Source organism: Oncorhynchus masou, unplaced genomic scaffold, assembly GCF_036934945.1.
Source record: "Oncorhynchus masou masou isolate Uvic2021 unplaced genomic scaffold, UVic_Omas_1.1 unplaced_scaffold_856, whole genome shotgun sequence".
Lineage (NCBI taxonomy): Eukaryota > Metazoa > Chordata > Actinopteri > Salmoniformes > Salmonidae > Oncorhynchus > Oncorhynchus masou.
The window spans coordinates 273220-294639 of record NW_027015018.1 but is presented as its reverse complement, the minus strand read 5'-3'; the positions used below and the strand labels follow the sequence as shown (position 1 = coordinate 294639).

Below are 21420 nucleotides of genomic sequence, written 5' to 3'. Positions count from 1 at the left end.
ACCAGCCAATTCATTATGAAAAGCCACACCTAACGACAAGCCCTGAGTCCTGTCAGCCAGCCAATTCATTATGAAAAGCCACACCCTAACGACAAGCTTTGAGTCCTGTCAGCCAGCCAATTCATTATGAAAAGCCACACCTAACGACAAGCTTTGAGTCCTGTCAACCAGCCAATTCATTATGAAAAGCCACACCCAACGACAAGCACTGAGTCCTGTCAACCAGCCAATTCATTATGAAAAGCCACACCTCACGACAAGCACTGAGTCCTGTCAACCAGCCAATTCATTATGAAAAGATTAACATGCACAAGTTTGAATAATTTGTCTGTTTATTATTAAAATGTTTTGTTTTTTATAGATTCATCCCATATCACAATAGTGGAACCTTATGTCATAGAGGGAAAAAATATCAAGACCAAATGTTACCCCAATGTGTCATTACCCCAATGTGTCATTACCCCAATGTGTCATTACCCCAATGTGTCATTAACCCAATGTGTCATTAACCCAATGTGTCATTAACCCAATGTGTCATTACCCCAATGTGTCATTACCCCAATGTGTCATTACCCCAATGTGTCATTACCCCAATGTGTCATTAACCCAATGTGTCATTAACCCAATGTGTCATTACCCCAATGTGTCATTAACCCAATGTGTCATTAACCCAATGTGTCATTAACCCAATGTGTCATTAACCCAATGTGTCATTAACCCAATGTGTCATTAACCCAACGTGTCATTAACCCAATGTGCCATTAACCCAATATGCCATTAACCCAATGTGTCATTAACCCAATGTGTCATTAACCCAATGTGTCATTAACCCAATGTGTCATTAACCCAACGTGTCATTAACCCAACGTGCCATTAACCCAATGTGTCATTAAACCGATGTAACATTACCCCAATGTGTCATTAACCCAATTTGCCATTAACCCAATGTGCCATTAACGCAATGTGCCATTAACCCAATGTGCCATTAACCCAATGTGTCATTAACCCAATGTGTCATTAACCCAATGTGTCATTAACCCAATGTGTCATTAAACCAATGTGTCATTACCCCAATGTGTCATTAACCCAATGTGTCATTAACCCAATGTGTCATTACCCCAATGTGTCATTACCCCAATGTAATCATTACCCCAATGTAATCATTAACCCAATGTGTCATTACCCCAATGTAACATTACCCCAATGTGTCATTAAACCAATGTAACATTACCCCAATGTTTCATTACCCCAATGTGGCATTACCCCAATGTAACATTACCCCAATGTAACATTACCCCAATGTAACATTACCCCAGTGTGTCATTACCCCAGTGTGTCATTACCCCAATGTAACATTACCCCAATGTGTCATTAGCCCAATGTGTCATTAACCCAATGTGTCATTAACCCAATGTGTCATTAACCCAATGTGTCATTACCCCAATGTGTCATTAATATAATCAGGTTGTTTTCACTCCAGTTGAAACGTAAACACTTTGACAAGACAAGTGTTTAATCAGGAAGCACGTGACTGGGGGAGATGGAGCACGATGTCCCATGGAAATCAACGCCAGCATTCTCTGACACAATTCCACTGGCATTTGATTGGTCTGCAGCCAAGTGCACGGTGACAGGGACATCCTAGAGCTTTCTGACATGTCCACCCTGTAACCCGGTCATTCATCTCTGCAGGTCCAGTCCACCTTGAAGCTTCATCGTTCACCTCTGACCTGCGAGACACAATCGACATCGTCATTGAACAGAACAGTACAAGGTGCAGAGGAAACATTAATAATGGACTCAACATTAAAGTGGAGCATTTTTTTACTCAAACATTACAGCAACAATGGCTCTGAGTGAGACCTCCACGGCAAATGAGAAATGCATCCGTGGTATTTGTCCCAAATGGCACCCTATTCCCTATATAGTGCACTACTCTAGCCCAGAGCCCTATTCCCTATATAGTGCACTACTATAGCCCAGAGCCCTATAGAACCCTATTCCCTATATAGTGCACTACTTTAGCACAGAGCCCTATAGAACCCTATTCCCTATATAGAGCACCACTTCAGACCAGGTCCCTATAGAACCCTATTCCCTATATAGTGCACTACTTTAGCCCAGAGCCCTATAGAACCCTATTCCCAAAATAGTGCACTACTTTTGACCAGAGCCCTATAGAACCCTATTCCCTATATAGTGCACTACTTTTGACCAGGGCCCTATAGAACCCTATTCCCTATATAGTGCACTACTTTTGACCAGAGCCCTTTGGTCCTATGATCCCTATCCAATAGGCCCTGGTCAAAAGTAGTGCACTATATAGGGAATAGGTGCCATTTGGAGCGTAGCCTCGGTGACTCATAATGCTGCTGGTCTGTGGTGGAGAACCAACCAACGCTGCTAGAATATTCTAGGCAGAGGGAGAATACTACGTCTGCCTGGAGAAAGTGTAGAATAAGTCATCTTAACGGGCTTACTGGCTGCAAGTAGGGGTTACTCCAAATATGGAGATTTCATTCAATTGGATTCAAACTGGGTCACACGGCTATTAAAAAGGTGCCAAGATAGAGAGCAGAGGAGAGGAAGACAGTCTGAAGTGAGACAGCAGAGGAGAGGAAGACAGTCTGAAGTGAGACAGCAGAGGAGAGGAAGACAGTCTGAAGTGAGACAGCAGAGGAAGACAGTCTGAAGTGAGACAGCAGAGGAGAGGAAGACAGTCTGAAGTGAGAGAGCAGAGGAGAAGAAGACAGTCTGAAGTGAGACAGCAGAGGAGAGGAAGACAGTCTGAAGTGAGACAGCAGAGGAGAGGAAGACAGTCTGAAGTGAGAGAGCAGAGGAGAGGAAGACAGTCTGAAGTGAGACAGCAGAGGAGAGGAAGACAGTCTGAAAGTGAGACAGCAGAGGAGAGGAAGACAGTCTGAAGTGAGACAGCAGAGGAAGACAGTCTGAAGTGAGAGAGCAGAGGAAGCCAGTTTGAAGTGAGACAACAGAGGAGAGGAAGCCAGTCTGAAGTGAGAGAGCAGAGGAGAGGAAGACAGTCTGAAGTGAGACAGCAGAGGAAGACAGTCTGAAGTGAGAGAGCAGAGGAAGCCAGTCTGAAGTGAGAGAGCAGAGGAGTCAACATGGGCTAGCATCCCTGTGGTTATCCCATGGTTGTTTGTATTGTCTACAACTAAATAAGCATGGTTGTGTGTATTGTCTCTGTAACTGTAAATAAACATGGTTGTGTGTATTGTCTCTACAACTAAATAAACATGGTTGTGTGTATTGTCTACAACTAAATAAACATGGTTGTGTGTATTGTCTACAACTAAATAAACATGGTTATGTGTATTGTCTACAACTAAATAAACATGGTTATGTGTATTGTCTCTACAACTAAATAAACATGGTTATGTGTATTGTCTACAACTAAATAAACATGGTTGTGTGTATTGTCTACAACTGAATAAACATGGTTATGTGTATTGTCTCTACAACTAAATAAACATGGTTGTGTGTATTGTCTCTGTAACTGTAAATAAACATGGTTGTGTGTATTGTCTACAACTAAATAAACATGGTTATGTGTATTGTCTCTACAACTAAATAAACATGGTTATGTGTATTGTCTACAACTAAATAAACATGGTTGTGTGTATTGTCTACAACTAAATAAACATGGTTATGTGTATTGTCTCTACAACTAAATAAACATGGTTGTGTGTATTGTCTCTGTAACTGTAAATAAACATGGTTGTGTGTATTGTCTACAACTAAATAAACATGGTTGTGTGTATTGTCTCTGTAACTGTAAATAAACATGGTTATGTGTATTGTCTCTACAACTAAATAAACATGGTTATGTGTATTGTCTACAACTAAATAAACATGGTTGTGTGTATTGTCTACAACTAAATAAACATGGTTATGTGTATTGTCTCTACAACTAAATAAACATGGTTGTGTGTATTGTCTCTGTAACTGTAAATAAACATGGTTGTGTGTATTGTCTACAACTAAATAAACATGGTTGTGTGTATTGTCTCTACAACTAAATAAACATGGTTATGTGTATTGTCTCTACAACTAAATAAACATGGTTATGTGTATTGTCTCTACAACTAAATAAACATGGTTATTCTCTGTGTAGATAGATTGCAGGGTTAACATGGTTATTCTCTCTCTGTGTAGATAGATTGCAGGGTAAACATGGTTATTCTCTGTGTAGATAGATTGCAGGGTAAACATGGTTATTCTCTCTCTGTGTAGATAGATTGCAGGGTTAACATGGTTATTCTCTGTGTAGATAGATTGCAGGGTAAACATGTTTATTCTCTCTGTGTAGATAGATTGCAGGGTAAACATGGTTATTCTCTGTGTAGATAGATTGCAGGGTTAACATGGTTATTCTCTCTGTGTAGATATATTGCAGGGTTAACATGGTTATTCTCTCTGTGTAGATATATTGCAGGGTTAACATGGTTATTCTCTGTGTAGATAGATTGCAGGGTTAACATGGTTATTCTCTCTGTGTAGATAGATTGCAGGGTTAACATGGTTATTCTCTGTGTAGATAGATTGCAGGGTTAACATGGTTACTCTCTGTGTAGATAGATTGCAGGGTAAACATGGTTATTCTCTCTCTGTGTAGATAGATTGCAGGGTAAACATGGTTATTCTCTCTCTGTGTAGATAGATTGCAGGGTTAACATGGTTATTCTCTGTGTAGATAGATTGCAGGGTTAACATGGTTATTCTCTCTCTGTGTAGATAGATTGCAGGGTAAACATGGTTATTCTCTGTGTAGATAGATTGCAGGGTAAACATGGTTATTCTCTCTCTGTGTAGATAGATTGCAGGGTAAACATGGTTATTCTCTGTGTAGATAGATTGCAGGGTTAACATGGTTATTCTCTGTGTAGATAGATTGCAGGGTAAACATGGTTATTCTCTGTGTAGATAGATTGCAGGGTTAACATGGTTATTCTCTGTGTAGATAGATTGCAGGGTAAACATGGTTATTCTCTGTGTAGATAGATTGCAGGGTAAACATGGTTATTCTCTGTGTAGATAGATTGCAGGGTTAACATGGTTATTCTCTCTGTGTAGATAGATTGCAGGTTAAACATGGTTATTCTCTGTGTAGATAGATTGCAGGGTAAACATGGTTATTCTCTGTGTAGATAGATTGCAGGGTAAACATGGTTATTCTCTGTGTAGATAGATTGCAGGGTAAACATGGTTATTCTCTGTGTAGATAGATTGCAGGGTTAACATGGTTATTCTCCGTGTAGATAGATTGCAGGGTAAACATGGTTATTCTCTGTGTAGATAGATTGCAGGGTAAACATGGTTATTCTCTGTGTAGATAGATTGCAGGGTAAACAGACATTGACAGCAGCAGAGCCCCCTCCAGACTCACTCAGCATGTCATCTGCCTGCCTCAGCTACCCCGGAGTGTGTGTGTGTGTGTGTGTGTGTGTGTGTGTGTGTGTGTGTGTGTGTGTGTGTGTGTGTGTGTGTGTGTGTGTGTGTGTGTGTGTGTGTGTGTGTGTGTGTGAGAGAGAGAGTGGTCTGTTTATCTGTGCGTGGTCTGTTTCTCTCTCTCTCTCTCTCTCTCTCTGTGTCCGTCTTTCTGTTTGCATCGACTGGCCATCACATCAGGGTGTCTCTCTAGGTCTTTTTAAAGACACTGATTGGTTAGAGATGCAATTGAGTGTCTCCTAGCTGAATGTCACATAAAACACATCAACACAACAACCGCTGAACGGAGGGGAGGAAGGTGCCTTGTGTCCAGTTCCACAGGTAACGATATCTAACAAACGGCACGAGACATTTCCCTTCATGACAACAGCAGCTGTCGTTGCCGTGTGCCTGTCTGGCACTTTGATAAACCGTCTAACCATCTATCCACAGAGCTTTACAAATATGCTTTAACGTTTAACAGTCAAACAATAGAAAACAAACACAAAAACATCTCATCATTTAAGCAGGTTAATGTTTGGTTACCAGCTGACTTTGAGAGGTATGACGCACAACTAAAACCATGTCAGCATTTATGTGTATGGGCTGGGCTGGGCTTGTTTGTTTGTTTCTGTTTGTTTGTTTGTTTCTGTCCGTCCGTCCGTCTGTCCGTCCGTCCGTTAAATCTGTGGTGTTCAATTAACCTGATGGCATTAGCAGTTTAAAAAGGTAGGACCGACCACTTAATGGAAAAAGTTCCTCTGACCTTAAAAATGGATTAACGACTAAATCAATTTCCCCGCGTGTTGTTTCCAGCCACTTGAAGCATGTAACTAACTGTACCTGCACTTCTCGAAGGTCAAACGTCTTTCAAACGTCTTCTGCCTTTTCCTTTCCTCACGCGTCAAGTCAGAACCAATTCTACACGTCTTTCAAACGTCTTCTGCCTTTTCCTTTCCTCACGCGTCAAGTCAGAACCAATTCTACACGTCTTTCAAACGTCTTCTGCCTTTTCCTTTCCTCACGCGTCAAGTCAGAACCAATTCTAAACGTCTTTCAAACGTCTTCTGCCTTTTCATTTCCTCACGCGTCAAGTCAGAACCAATTCTACACGTCTTTCAAACGTCTTCTGCCTTTTCATTTCCTCACGCGTCAAGTCAGAACCAATTCTACACGTCTTTCAAACGTCTTCTGCCTTTTCATTTCCTCACGCGTCAAGTCAGAACCAATTCTACACGTCTTTCAAACGTCTTCTGCCTTTTCATTTCCTACACGCGTCAAGTCAGAACCAATTCTACACGTCTTTCAAACGTCTTCTGCCTTTTCATTTCATACCGCGTCAAGTCAGAACCAATTCTACACGTCTTTCAAACGTCTTCTGCCTTTTCATTTCATATACGCGTCAAGTCAGAACCAATTCTACACGTCTTTCGAATGAGATACGTCAGAAATTGTACAGGATGGTTTTGAATGCCAACATCGTAAACATTTGGGATTTAAAAGCCAGAAGGTATCTCAGTGGATTGGCCGACTTCACTGTGTGGATCACAATAATACGCTACTTCTCCTAACTTGGCATGAAATGAAATATGTCAGTTGGGGATATAACAATATTTAGATAGTGTTTTTGGGACATTCAAAGAGAAACAAGACAAACTTCAGAAACTAAAATAGATTGAATACCTGTTCGAATTTGATGAAGACATTCTTATAGTGGATTTTTCATTCTAAATGAAAAACCAGAAGAAGTGGATTTAATCTTTGATAGTCTAGTTCAATATTTGTAATGATCCCAGTCTAAAAGAAGGATAGGTGATTGATTTGCCCACGTCATTATTTTCAATAATCCATTGGTTTCTGTTTTGCTCTACTAAGCAGAAATGGAGAGCTGTCAACGGATAGAGGAAGATTCCTCATCCCCCCGGGGAAAGAAGAGCCTGTTGTCTCCCTGTCAGCAGATCTGTTGACTTCTGTCCTGTTAGACATGACCTGTAGGAACTAGACGTTTCTCCACAGACGCTGATGCTGCAGGAAATAGACATTTATCCACGGGAAGCAGATAAAGCATCACTGATGCTTTAGGTGAAACCCCAAGCACAAAGAAACACCTTCATGATCTAATACTACTATTTATGTAATAAGAAGAAGAAATACTTCATATATGCTTTATTCTGGTTAGTTTTGAATGGTCCATGAAAACACACTACATCCTGAATGACATCTCTCTCTGCCAAAAGAAAAGAGTGTTGCAGGCCTGAACAATTTAATTAACCTGCAAATCAGGCCCTTTCCCTTCCCTGTACTTACTAGGAGGGTATTATGGGATGTTTCCAGAAGGAATAAGCCAAGCTCTTGACGGTTTACCTGAACATGCGGTTTTCATTTCTCCCTTCCTGACAGTAACAAGCCTTAAAACTAGATGAGTCATTCGCTGCTTTTGTCAATACACTGTGGCATTTTCTACTGTCTGTCTACATGACACTGAGATCATTGTCTCTGTCTCAGTCAGCCAGCCAGTCAGCCAGCCAGCCAGTCAGCCAGCCAGTCAGCCAGCCAGCCAGCCAGCCAGCCAGCCAGCCAGCCAGCCAGTCAGTCAGCCAGTCAGTCAGTCAGCCAGCCAGTCAGCCAGTCAGTCAGCCAGTCAGTCAGCCAGTCAGCCAGTCAGCCAGCCAGTCAGCCAGTCAGGCAGTCAGCCAGCCAGCCAGCCAGTCAGCCAGTCAGTCAGCCAGTCAGCCAGTCAGCCAGTCAGCCAGTCAGCCAGTCAGCCAGTCAGTCAGCCAGCCAGTCAGCCAGTCAGTCAGTCAGTCAGCCAGCCAGTCAGTCAGCCAGTCAGTCAGTCAGCCAGCCAGTCAGTCAGTCAGTCAGTCAGTCAGGCAGCCAGTCAGCCAGTCAGTCAGCCAGTCAGTCAGTCAGCCAGTCAGCCAGCCAGTCAGCCAGCCAGTCAGCCAGTCAGTCAGCCAGTCAGTCAGTCAGTCAGCCAGTCAGTCAGTCAGCCAGCCAGTCAGTCAGTCAGCCAGTCAGTCAGTCAGTCAGTCAGCCAGTCAGTCAGTCAGCCAGCCAGTCAGTCAGTCAGTCAGTCAGCCAGTCAGTCAGCCAGCCAGTCAGCCAGCCAGTCAGCCAGCCAGTCAGCCAGTCAGCCAGCCAGTCAGTCAGTCAGTCAGTCAGCCAGTCAGCCAGTCAGTCAGCCAGTCAGCCAGTCAGCCAGTCAGCCAGTCAGCCAGTCAGTCAGCCAGCCAGTCAGTCAGTCAGCCAGCCAGTCAGTCAGTCAGCCAGTCAGTCAGTCAGTCAGTCAGCCAGTCAGTCAGTCAGCCAGCCAGTCAGTCAGCCAGCCAGTCAGTCAGTCAGTCAGTCAGCCAGTCAGTCAGTCAGCTAGTCAGTCAGTCTCAGGAGATAGGCAGTGGCTGATTAGGCCATGACTTGACCCGAAATGGCACCCTATGGGCCCGGGTCAAAAGAAGTGCACTATATAGGAAATAGGGTGCCATTTGGGCCAAGCAGTGCATTTGGAAAGTATTCAGACCCCTTGACTTTTTCCCCGTCAAACTACACACAATGGCATCACAATACCCCATAAAGACAAAGCAAAAACAGGTTTTCAGAAATTCTTGCTAATTTTTATATAACTCCCCACCCCCCCACCCCACCCCAACAAATACGTTATTTACATAGGTATTCAGACCCTTTGCTATGAGACTCAAAATTAAGCTCCAATCAGGCCTTTATGGTAGAGTGGCCAGACGGAAGCCACTCCTCAGTAAAAAGGCACATGACAGTCCGCTTGGAGTTTGCCAAAAGGCACCTAAAGACTCTCAGACCATGAGAAACAAGATTCTCTGGTCTGATGAAACCAAGATTGAACTCACTGGCCTGAATGCCAAGCATCATGTCTGGAGTAAACCTGGCACCCTCCCTACAGTGAAGGACATCATGCTGTGGGGATGTTTTTCAGCAGCAGAGACTGGGAGACTAGTCAGGATTGAGGGAAAGATGAACGGAGCAAAGTACAGAGAGATCCTTGATGAAAGCCTGCTCCAGAGAGCTCAGGAGCTCAGACTGGGGCGAAGGTTCACCTTCCAACAGGACAACGACCCTAAGCACATAGCCAACACAACACAGGAGTGGCTGCTGGACAAGTCTCTGAATGTCCTTGAATGGCCCAGCCAGATCCCGGACTTGAACCAGAACGAACATGGAGAGACCTGAAAATAGCTGTACAGCAACGCTCCCCATCCAACCTGACAGAGATGAGAGGATCTGCAGAGAAGAATGGGAGAAACTCCCCAAATACAGTTGTGCCAAGCTTGTAGCAACATAGCCAAGAAGAGTTGAGGCTGTAGTCGCTGCCAAAGGTGCTACAACAAAGTACTGAGTAAAGGGTCTGAATACTTATGGAAATGTGATATCTGTCTTTTGTGTGTGTGTTTTTTTTTTTAAATAAAATTGACAAACATTTCTAAAAACCTGTTTTTGGTTCGTCATTATGGGGTATTGTGTGTAGAATGATGAGGGGAAAAACCCCAATGAAGTCCATTTTAGAATGAGGCTGTAAGGTAACCGTCTGTGGGAAAGGGGTCTGAATACTTTCGGACTGTTTCTCTTCTGTCTCCGAGGCCTCTGGGAGCCAAGGAGGAGGGTTGAACAGATACATTCTATAGACACAACACAGTGTCACTATCAATGTTCTGATGCTCGGCAGGATGGCTGGGTTGGCTGGGGGCATTTACATAACCCTGTCTAATCATTGCTGTTGACAAGACTCCAGGAAGAAGGACAAATGTGTGTGTGTTGGTGTGTGTGTGTGTGTGTGTGTGTGTGTGTGTGTGTGTGTGTGTGTGTGTGTGTGTGTGTGTGTGTGTGTGTGTGTGTGTGTTCTAGCTGCTACAGTATGCTAGTAATGAGTGTCTTTGAGCTGACAGACAAAGCTAGCCAAGTGCACTCGGTGGTAGATATTTCCCTCCTGCATGACATGCCAAGCAAGCAGCGGGCAGCAGGACATCTCTCTGAGGGCAGGACAGGAGGAAGTGAATGTAGCTGAGCTGACTGTGACAGCAGAACATCTCTCTGAGGGCAGGACAGGAGGAAGTGAATGTAGCTGAGCAGACTGTGACAGCAGGACATCTCTGAGGGCAGGACATGAGGAAGTGAATGTAGCTGAGCTGAGCAGACTGTGACAGCAGGACATCTCTCTGAGGGCAGGACAGGGGGAAGTGAATGTAGCTGAGCAGACTGTGACAGCAGGACATCTCTCTGAGGGCAGGACATGAGGAAGTGAATGTAGCTGAGCAGACTGTGACAGCAGGACATCTCTCTGAGGGCAGGACAGGAGAAAGTGAATGTAGCTGAGCAGACTGTGACAGCAGAACATCTCTCTGAGGGCAGGACAGGAGGAAGTGAATGTAGCTGAGCAGACTGTGACAGCAGAACATCTCTCTGAGGGCAGGACATGAGGAAGTGAATGTAGCTGAGCTGAGCAGACTGTGACAGCAGGACATCTCTCTGAGGGCAGGACAGGAGGAAGTGAATGTAGCTGAGCAGACTGTGACAGCAGAACATCTCTCTGAGGGCAGGACATGAGGAAGTGAATGTAGCTGAGCTGAGCTGACAGCAGGTCATCTCTCTGAGGGCAGGACAGGAGGAAGTGAATGTAGCTGAGCAGACTGTGACAGCAGGACATCTCTCTGAGGGCAGGACAGGAGGAAGTGAATGTAGCTGAGCAGACTGTGACAGCAGGTCATCTCTCTGAGGGCAGGACAGGAGGAAGTGAATGTAGCTGAGCTGACTGTGACAGCAGAACATCTCTCTGAGGGCAGGACATGAGGAAGTGAATGTAGCTGAGCTGAGCAGACTGTGACAGCAGGACATCTCTCTGAGGGCAGGACAGGAGGAAGTGAATGTAGCTGAGCTGAATGTGACAGCAGGACATCTCTCCGAGGGCAGGACAGGGAGACAGACAACAGCACTGATGGGGGAGGGGGACAGACAACAGCACTGACAGGGGGCTGACAACAGCACTGACAGGGGAGTGACAGACAACAGCACTGACAGGAGGAGACAGACAACAGTGTCACTGCCCCTCCTTAATGCTTGCACACACACACAGAAGGGAGAATGCTCCCTGCCTGCCTCCTCTACACTATAATAAAGCCCGATAGAGCCCCCTGCTGGCCAACAGTAGAGTGCTTTGATGTCCTGCCTGAAGAGGGATTTACAGTTCTGATATTTGAGGAAATGGACCATAATTGCTGAGATTTACTTCGTCTGTTAAACAACTGTCAAAAAAAGTTGTAAATTACTGAAAACTGACCACTTAAAATGTACAACAATTTACAGTAAAGGGTGGGTAAATCAGTTCTGTTCAGACAGGGATACTTTGTGGTACCATAGACATTTCTTCTATGGATTCTGATATTCATTTATCATCCCTCCCTCCCTACCTCTCCCTCCCTCCCCCTCCCTCCCTTGCTCTCTCCCTCCCTCCCCCCTCTCTCCCTCCCTTCCTCTCCCTCCCTCCCCTCGCTCCCTCTCCCCCTCTCTCCCTCCCTCCCTCTCCCCCTCTCTCCCTCCCTCCCTCCCTCCCTCCCTCCCTCCCTCCCTCCCTTCCTCTCTCTCTCTCCCTCCCTCCCTCCCTCCCTCCCTTCCTCTCTCTCTTTCCCTCCCTCCCTCCCTCCATCCCTCTCTCCCTCTCCCTCCCTCCCCCTCCCTCCCTCCCTCCCTCCCTCCTGTACCTGAGTGAACGTTCAGGGAGAGGCGGTCAGGAGAAGTTCAGAAGGCCAGCGGAGGTGTAGAAACCGGTGCAGTCGGTAGAATACCTCTGGGAAATCTGGACGGCACTCAGATCAAACTCGCCAAAATGGTACGACCCAAAGCTCTACGTTAAGAACAAGACAAGAGAGTTAGAACAATACTGTCAATCTGAGTGTTATTGTGTGTCCCAAATTGCACCCTGTTCCCTATATTAGTGCACTACTTTTGACAAGGAGAAGTGCACTAGATAGTGAATCGGTAGCCATTTGCGACACAAGCTAGGAAACCACTACAAACATTGTTATGTGAATCTCCCGTTTACACTTGATGTAGTTCTACATGACCACGTTGTGAACTGGACCAGAGTTTTGAGGAGGTTCTGGTTATATAGATACAACTACAGCCGAACAAAAAAATAACTCTGCTTAAATTCCACTCCACAACCATCAACAGAATGACAAAACGATGAGACCGCTCTCTCTCTCTCTCTCTCTCTCTCTCTCTCTCTCTCTCTCTCTCTCTCTCTCTCTCTCTCTCTCTCTCTCTCTCTCTCTCTCTCTCTCTCTCTCTCTCTCTCTCTCTCTCTCTCTCTCTCTCTCTCTCTCTCTCTCTCTCTCTCTCTCTCTCTCTCTCTCTCTCTCTCTCTCTCTCTCTCTCTCTCTCTCAAAGATGGTGTTACTGTGGCTACTAAGGGCTCCCAAGTGGCACAGCGGTCTAAGGCATCACTACAGACACCCTGGTTTGATTCCAGGCTGTATCACAACCGGCCGTAATTGGGAGTCCCATAAGGCGGCGCGCAATTGGCCCAGCGTCGTTCGGGTTTGGCCCAGCGTCGTCAGGGTTTGGCCCAGCGTCGTCAGGGTTTGGCCCAGCGTCGTCAGGGTTTGGCCCAGCGTCGTCAGGGTTTGGCCCAGCGTCGTCAGGGTTTGGCCGGGGTAGGCCGTCATTGTAAATAAGATTTTGTTCTTTTAACTGACTTGCCTGGTGTAATAAAGGTTAAATAAAAATGATGAATAAAATAAACTTCTCCAGGGAACACATGGTACTGACAGAGACTCTGCAGGGAACACATGGTACTGACAGAGACTCTGCAGGGAACACATGGTACTGACAGAGACTCTGCAGGGACATCATGTTGCTTCTCAGGGAACACATGGTACTGACAGAGACTCTGCAGGGACATGATGTTGCTTCTCCAGGGAACACATGGTACTGACAGAGACTCTGCAGGGACATCATGTTGCTTCTCCAGGGAACACATGGTACTGACAGAGACTCTGCAGGGACATCATGTTGCTTCTCCAGGAAACACATGGTACTGACAGAGACTCTGCAGGGACATCATGTTGCTTCTCCAGGGAACACATGGTACTGACAGAGACTCTGCAGGGACATCATGTTGCTTCTCCAGGAAACACATGGTACTGACAGAGACTCTGCAGGGACATCATGTTGCTTCTCCAGGAAACACATGGTACTGACAAAGACTCTGCAGGGACATCATGTTGCTTCTCCAGGGAACACATGGTACTGACAGAGACTCTGCAGGGACATCATGTTGCTTCTCAAGGGAACACATGGTACTGACAGAGACTCTGCAGGGACATCATGTTGCTTCTCCAGGGAACACATGGTACTAACAGAGACTCTGCAGGGACATCATGTTGCTTCTCCAGGGAACACATGGTACTGACAGAGACTCTGCAGGGACATTCCTATCATGTTGCTGCTCAAATGGAACCCGATTCCCTGCACTACGTTTGGCAAGGGTCCATAATGATCAGGTTATAAGTAGTGCACTATATAGTGACCAGGGCCCATAGGAATCAGGTTATAAGTAGTGCACTATATAGTGACCAGGGCCTATAGGGATCTGGTTATAAGTAGTGCACTATATAGTGACCAGGGCCCATAGGAATCAGGTTATAAGTAGTGCACTATATAGTGACCAGGGCCCATAGGAATCAGGTTATAAGTAGTGCACTATATAGTGACCAGGGCCTATAGGGATCTGGTTATAAGTAGTGCACTATATAGACCAGGGCCCATAGGAATCAGGTTATAAGTAGTGCACTATATAGTGACCAGGGCCCATAGGGATCAGGTTATAAGTAGTGCACTATACAGTGACCAGGGCCCATAGGAATCAGGTTATAAGTAGTGCACTATATAGTGACCAGGGCCCATAGGGATCAGGTTATAAGTAGTGCACTATATAGTGACCAGGGCCCATAGGGATCAGGTTATAAGTAGTGCACTATATAGTGACCAGGGCCCATTGAGATCAAGTTATAAGTAGTGCACTATATAGTGACCAGGGTCCATAATGATCTGGTTATAAGTAGTGCACTATATAGTGACCAGGGTCCATAATGATCTGGTTATAAGTAGAGCACTATATAGTGACCAGGGTCCATAGGGATCAGGTTATAAGTAGTGCACTATATAGTGACCAGGGCCCATATGGATCTGGTTATAAGTAGTGCACTATATAGGGAATAGGGTCCATAGGGATCAGGTTATAAGTAGTGCACTATATAGTGACCAGGGCCCATTGAGATCAAGTTATAAGTAGTGCACTATATAGTGACCAGGGCCCATAGGGATCAGGTTATAAGTAGTGCACTATATAGTGACCAGGGCCTATAGGGATCAGGTTATAAGTAGTGCACTATATAGTGACCAGGGCCCATAGGGATCAGGTTATAAGTAGTGCACTATATAGTGACCAGGGCCCATTGAGATCAAGTTATAAGTAGTGCACTATATAGTGACCAGGGTCCATAGTGATCAGGTTATAAGTAGTGCACTATATAGTGGCCAGGGTCCATAGGGATCAGGTTATAAGTAGTGCACTATATAGTGGCCAGGGCCCATAGGGATCAGGTTATAAGTAGTGCACTATATAGTGACCAGGGCCCATAGGGATCTGGTTATAAGTAGTGCACTATATAGTGACCAGGGCCCATAGGGATCTGGTTATAAGTAGTGCACTATATAGTGACCAGGGCCCATAGGGATCTGGTTATAAGTAGTGCACTATATAGTGACCAGGGTCCATAATGATCTGGTTATAAGTAGTGCACTATATAGTGACCAGGGCCCATAGGGATCTGGTTATAAGTAGTGCACTATATAGTGACCAGGGTCCATAGGGATCAGGTTATAAGTAGTGCACTATATAGTGACCAGGGCCCATAGGGATCTGGTTATAAGTAGTGCACTATATAGTGACCAGGGTCCATAGGGATCAGGTTATAAGTAGTGCACTATATAGTGACCAGGGCCCATAGGGATCAGGTTATAAGTAGTGCACTATATAGTGACCAGGGCCCATAGGGATCTGGTTATAAGTAGTGCACTATATAGTGACCAAGGTCCATAGGGATCAGGTTATAAGTAGTGCACTATATAGTGACCAGGGCCCATAGGGATCAGGTTATAAGTAGGGCACTATATAGTGACCAGGGCCCATAGGGATCAGGTTATAAGTAGTGCACTATATAGTGACCAGGGTCCATAGGGATCAGGTTATAAGTAGTGCACTATATAGTGACCAGGGCCCATAGGGATCAGGTTATAAGTAGTGCACTATATAGTGACCAGGGCCCATAGGGATCAGGTTATAAGTAGTGCACTATATAGTGACCAGGGCCCATAGGGATCAGGTTATAAGTAGTGCACTATATAGTGACCAGGGCCCATTGAGATCTGGTTATAAGTAGAGCACTATATAGTGACCAGGGCCCATAGGGATCAGGTTATAAGTAGTGCACTATATAGTGACCAGGGCCCATAGGGATCAGGTTATAAGTAGTGCACTATATAGTGACCAGGGCCCATAGGGATCAGGTTATAAGTAGTGCACTATATAGTGACCAGGGCCTATAGGGATCAGGTTATAAGTAGTGCACTATATAGTGACCAGGGCCCATTGAGATCTGGTTATAAGTAGTGCACTATATAGTGACCAGGGCCCATAGGGATCTGGTTATAAGTAGTGCACTATATAGTGACCAGGGCCCATTGAGATCTGGTTATAAGTAGTGCACTATATAGTGACCAGGGCCCATAGGGATCTGGTTATAAGTAGTGCACTATATAGTGACCAGGGCCCATTGAGATCTGGTTATAAGTAGTGCACTATATAGTGACCAGGGCCCATAGGGATCAGGTTATAAGTAGTGCACTATATAGTGACCAGGGCCCATAGGGATCAGGTTATAAATAGTGCACTATATAGTGACCAGGGCCCATAGGGATCAGGTTATAAGTAGTGCACTATATAGTGACCAGGGCCCATAGGGATCAGGTTATAAATAGTGCACTATATAGTGACCAGGGCCCATAGGGATCAGGTTATAAATAGTGCACTATATAGTGACCAGGGCCCATAGGGATCAGGTTATAAATAGTGCACTATATAGTGACCAGGGCCCATAGGGATCAGGTTATAAGTAGTGCACTATATAGTGACCAGGGCCCATAGGGATCAGGTTATAAGTAGTGCACTATATAGTGACCAGGGCCCATAGGGATCAGGTTATAAGTAGTGCACTATATAGTGACCAGGGCCCATAGGGATCAGGTTATAAGTAGTGCACTATATAGGGAATAGGGTACGCTACTGCGCTGAAGGCTCAGTTTGTCATATCTAAACATTGGGAGGACCCCCAAGGTGAATTCATCTCTAAGGTGAGTGTATGAAAGCCCTCTATCGGCTGCCATGCTGATTTATCCCAAACACCTTCGGAAACTATTCAGACCCCTTGACTTTTTCCTACATTTTGTTACATTACAGCCTTATTCTGAAACTGAATAAATACAACAATTTCCTCATCAATCGACACACAAAACCCCATAATACCCCAATACCCCATAGGGGCGGCAGGTAGCCCAGTGGTTGGAGCATTGGACTAGTAACCGAAAGGTTGCAAGATCAAACCCCCGAGCTGTCAAGGTTCAAATCTGTCGTTCTGCCCCTGAACAGGCAGTTAACCCACTGTTCCTAGGCCGTCATTGAAAATAAGAATATGTTCTTAACTGACTTGCCTAGTTTAATATTTTTTTGTATATTTTTTTAAAGTATGTGTGTCCCACAGAGGTTAGGTAGTTATTCAAAAATCATGTTAAACACTATTACTGCAGACAGAGTGAATCCATGCAACTTATTATGTGTCTTGTTAAGCAACTTTTTACAACTGAAGTGGTTTAGACTTGGCAGAACAAAAGGGTTAAATACTTATTGACTCAAGATATTTCAGCGTTTCCTTTCAAATTAATTCATAAAATAATTCAAAAAACATAATTCCACTTTGACATTCTGGGGTATTGTGTGTTGGCCAGTGACAAACAACATCTCAATTTAATCTATTTTAAAATTCAGGCTGAAACACAACAACATGTGGAGAAAGTCAAGGGGTATGAATACATTGTGAAGACACTGATCATTGGACCTAATGAGGAAATGGATGCTGATCTGGGCGGCAGGGTAGCCTAGTGGTTAGAGTGTTGGACTAGTAACCGGAAGGATGCAAGTTCAAACCCCCGAGCTGACAAGGTACAAATCTGTCGTTCTGCCCCTGAACAATGCAGTTAACCCACTGTTCCTAGGTAGGCCGTCATTGTAAATAAGAATTTGTTCTTAACTGATTTGCCTAGTTAAATAAAGGTTAAATAAATTCCCAGTTCTAACAACACATTCTAAATTCTTATGACTAATAAAATGTCATTGATCTTTTCAGTTGGTTGGAGGGATCAAACCCAGCGTGTTGGGTTGTCTGTCAGGAATATATATCAGGTCTAATCAACACTCTATTCCAGTGTGTCATGGTCCTGGGGAACCAATAGGTTTGATGAGCCGATTAGTGGAATCAGGTGTGTAGCACGAGGGCAAAAACTAACATTATATATTTGTTTTTTTCCTTTATTTTATTAGGTAAGTCAGTTAAGAACAAACTCTTATTTACAATGACGGCCTACACCGGCCAAACCCGGACGGCGTTGGGCCAAATGTGCGCCTCCCTATGGGACTCCCAATCACGGCCGGTTGTGATACAGCCTGGAATTGAACCAGGGTTTCTGTAGTGACGCCTCTAGCGCTGAGATGCAGTGCCTTAGACCACTGTGCCACTCGGGAGCCCAAAATAAACAGAACGGTCCCTATTCAAGTGAATTATTCATTTGTTCGATTCATAATATTTATATGTACTTAATCCTATCCGATAGGCTAAATCCAGATAGATAGCTTTGGAAAAACTGGGCCCAGGACTAGAGCACTGCTCCATTCAGACAGACCGCACCAGGAATATACTATTGTAGTTCTTACATTTTACCAGCAGAGGGCAGCTAATCCACATGAAACAGAGCCAGAGGTATTGTTGCATCACCTACCTGACTGGATACCATCTTGCTGACTGAATGGGCTGTCTACCATCTTACTGACTGAATGGGCTGTCTACCATCTTACTGACTGAATGGGCTGTCCACCATCTTGCTGACTGAATGGGCTGTCTACCATCTTACTGACTGAATGAACTGTCTACCATCTTGCTGACTGAATGAACTGTCTACCATCTTGCTGACTGAATGGGCTGTCCACCATCTTACTGACTGAATGAACTGTCTACCATCTTGCTGACTGAATGAACTGTCTACCATCTTGCTGACTGAATGGGCTGTCCACCATCTTACTGACTGAATGGGCTGTCCACCATCTTGCTGACTGAATGAACTGTCTACCATCTTGCTGACTGAATGAACTGTCTACCATCTTGCTGACTGAATGGGCTGTCTACCATCTTACTGACTGAATGAACTGCCGAACATCTTACTGACTGAATGAACTGTCTACCATCTTACTGACTGAATGAACTGTCTACCATCTTACTGACTGAATGAACTGTCTACCATCTTACTGACTGAATGAACTGTCTACCATCTTACTGACTGAATGGGCTGTCCACCATCTTGCTGACTGAATGAACTGTCTACCATCTTACTGACTGAATGAACTGTCTACCATCTTACTGACTGAATGAACTGTCTACCATCTTGCTGACTGAATGGGCTGTCTACCATCTTACTGACTGAATGAACTGTCTACCATCTTGCTGACTGAATGAACTGACTACCATCTTGCTGACTGAATGAACTGACTACCATCTTATTGACTGAATGAACTGTCTACCATCTTACTGACTGAATTAACTGTCTACCATCTTACTGACTGAATTAACTGTCTACCATCTTACTGACTGAATGAACTGCCTACCATCTTAGTGACTACCATCTTACTGACTGAATGAACTGTCTACCATCTTACTGACTGAATTAACTGTCTACCATCTTACTGACTGAATTAACTGTCTACCATCTTACTGACTGAATGAACTGACTACCATCTTATTGACTGAATGAACTGTCTACCATCTTAGTGACTGAATTAACTGTCTACCATCTTACTGACTGAATGAACTGTCTACCATCTTAGTGACTACCATCTTACTGACTGAATGAACTGTCTACCATCTTAGTGACTACCATCTTACTGACTGAATGAACTGTCTACCATCTTACTGACTGAATGAACTGTCTACCATCTTACTGACTGAATGAACTGTCTACCATCTTACTGACTGAATGAACTGTCTACCATCTTACTGACTGAATGAACTGTCTACCATCTTAGTGACTACCATCTTACTGACTGAATGAACTGACTACAATCTTACTGACTGAATGAACTGTCTACCATCTTACTGACTGAATGAACTGTCTACCATCTTACTGACTGAATTAACTGTCTACCATCTTACTGACTGAATGAACTGCCTACCATCTTAGTGACTACCATCTTACTGACTGAATGAACTGTCTACCATCTTACTGACTGAATGAACTGTCTACCATCTTACTGACTACCATCTTACTGACTGAATGAACTGTCTACCATCTTACTGACTGAATGAACTACCTACCATCTTACTGACTAAATGAACTGCTGACCATTTTACTGACTGAATGAACTACCTACCATTTTGCTGACTGAACGAACTGTCTACCATCTTGAATGAACTGTCTACCATCTTGCTGACTTAATGAACTGTCTATCATTTTACTGACTGAATGAACTGCCTACCATCTTACTGACTGAATGAACTGCCTACCTTCTTACTGACTGAATGAACTGCCTACCATCTTACTGACTGAATGAACTGCCTACCTTCTTACTGACTGAATGAACTGCCTACCATCTTACTGACTGAATGAACTGACTACCATCTTACTGACTGAATGAACTGTCTACCATCTTACTGACTGAATGAACTGACTACCATCTTACTGACTGAATGAACTGTCTACCATCTTACTGACTGAATGAACTGTCTACCATCTTGATTGAACTGTCTACCATCTTGATTGAACTGTCTACCATCTTGCTGACTGAATGAACTGTCTACCATCTTACTGTCTACCATCTTACTGACTGAATTAACGGTCTACCATTTTACTGACTGAAATGAACTATACCTACCATGTTACTGGCTGAATGAACTACCTACCATGTTACTGACTGAATGAACTACCTACCATCTTACTGACTGAATGAACTGTCTACCATCTTACTGACTGAATGAACTGCCTACCATCTTGCTGACAGAATGGATCTACCATCTTGCTGACAGAATGAACTGTCTACCATCTTACTGACTGAACTGTCTACCATCTTACTGACTGAATGAACTGTCTACCATCTTACTGACTGAATGAACTGTCTACCATCTTACTGACTGAATGAACTGTCTACCATCTTACTGACTGAATCAGTGGTGCTAAATAAATCTCACTGAGTGAGTGAGTCTGCTAAATCTTACTGCATTATGTAAGCCACGGGAGGCTTTGTGTGTTCCTGGAATGTTCCTATTGCTTCTCTGAATAGTCGTTCCACCCAAAATATTATGGGAGTAATAGTCAAGAATAAAGACAACCCGACAAAAACATATTATTGCTCAATATGGGAGAGAAATTATCTCCTATGAGACAGACCTAAAGGTTGTATTGTTCAACAGACAACAGGCAGGTAAAAAGGTACCACCAGGATGTTTATTTGTTTGGTGTTGTTTGACCTCTGACCTTTAATATGTTCCTGGCATCGAAGGCCTCCCGCTCCTTCATGTTCTGCCTTCCTCCTCCGGCTTCGGCTGGAAAACACACAACAAAAGATAG

At 44.3% G+C, this 21420-nt stretch overlaps 1 long non-coding RNA gene across 1 annotated transcript; it reads right to left on the bottom strand.

Moving 5' to 3' along the window:
* Positions 1–320: 320 nt before the first annotated feature.
* On the bottom strand, positions 321–21398 carry LOC135537850 (uncharacterized). The gene is made up of 3 exons (XR_010455288.1): positions 21328–21398; positions 12174–12316; positions 321–1730 (listed from the first exon to the last, which is right to left on the bottom strand). It is a non-coding gene; the product is annotated as an uncharacterized LOC135537850 (long non-coding RNA).
* Between the last annotated feature and the right edge of the window lie 22 nt (positions 21399–21420).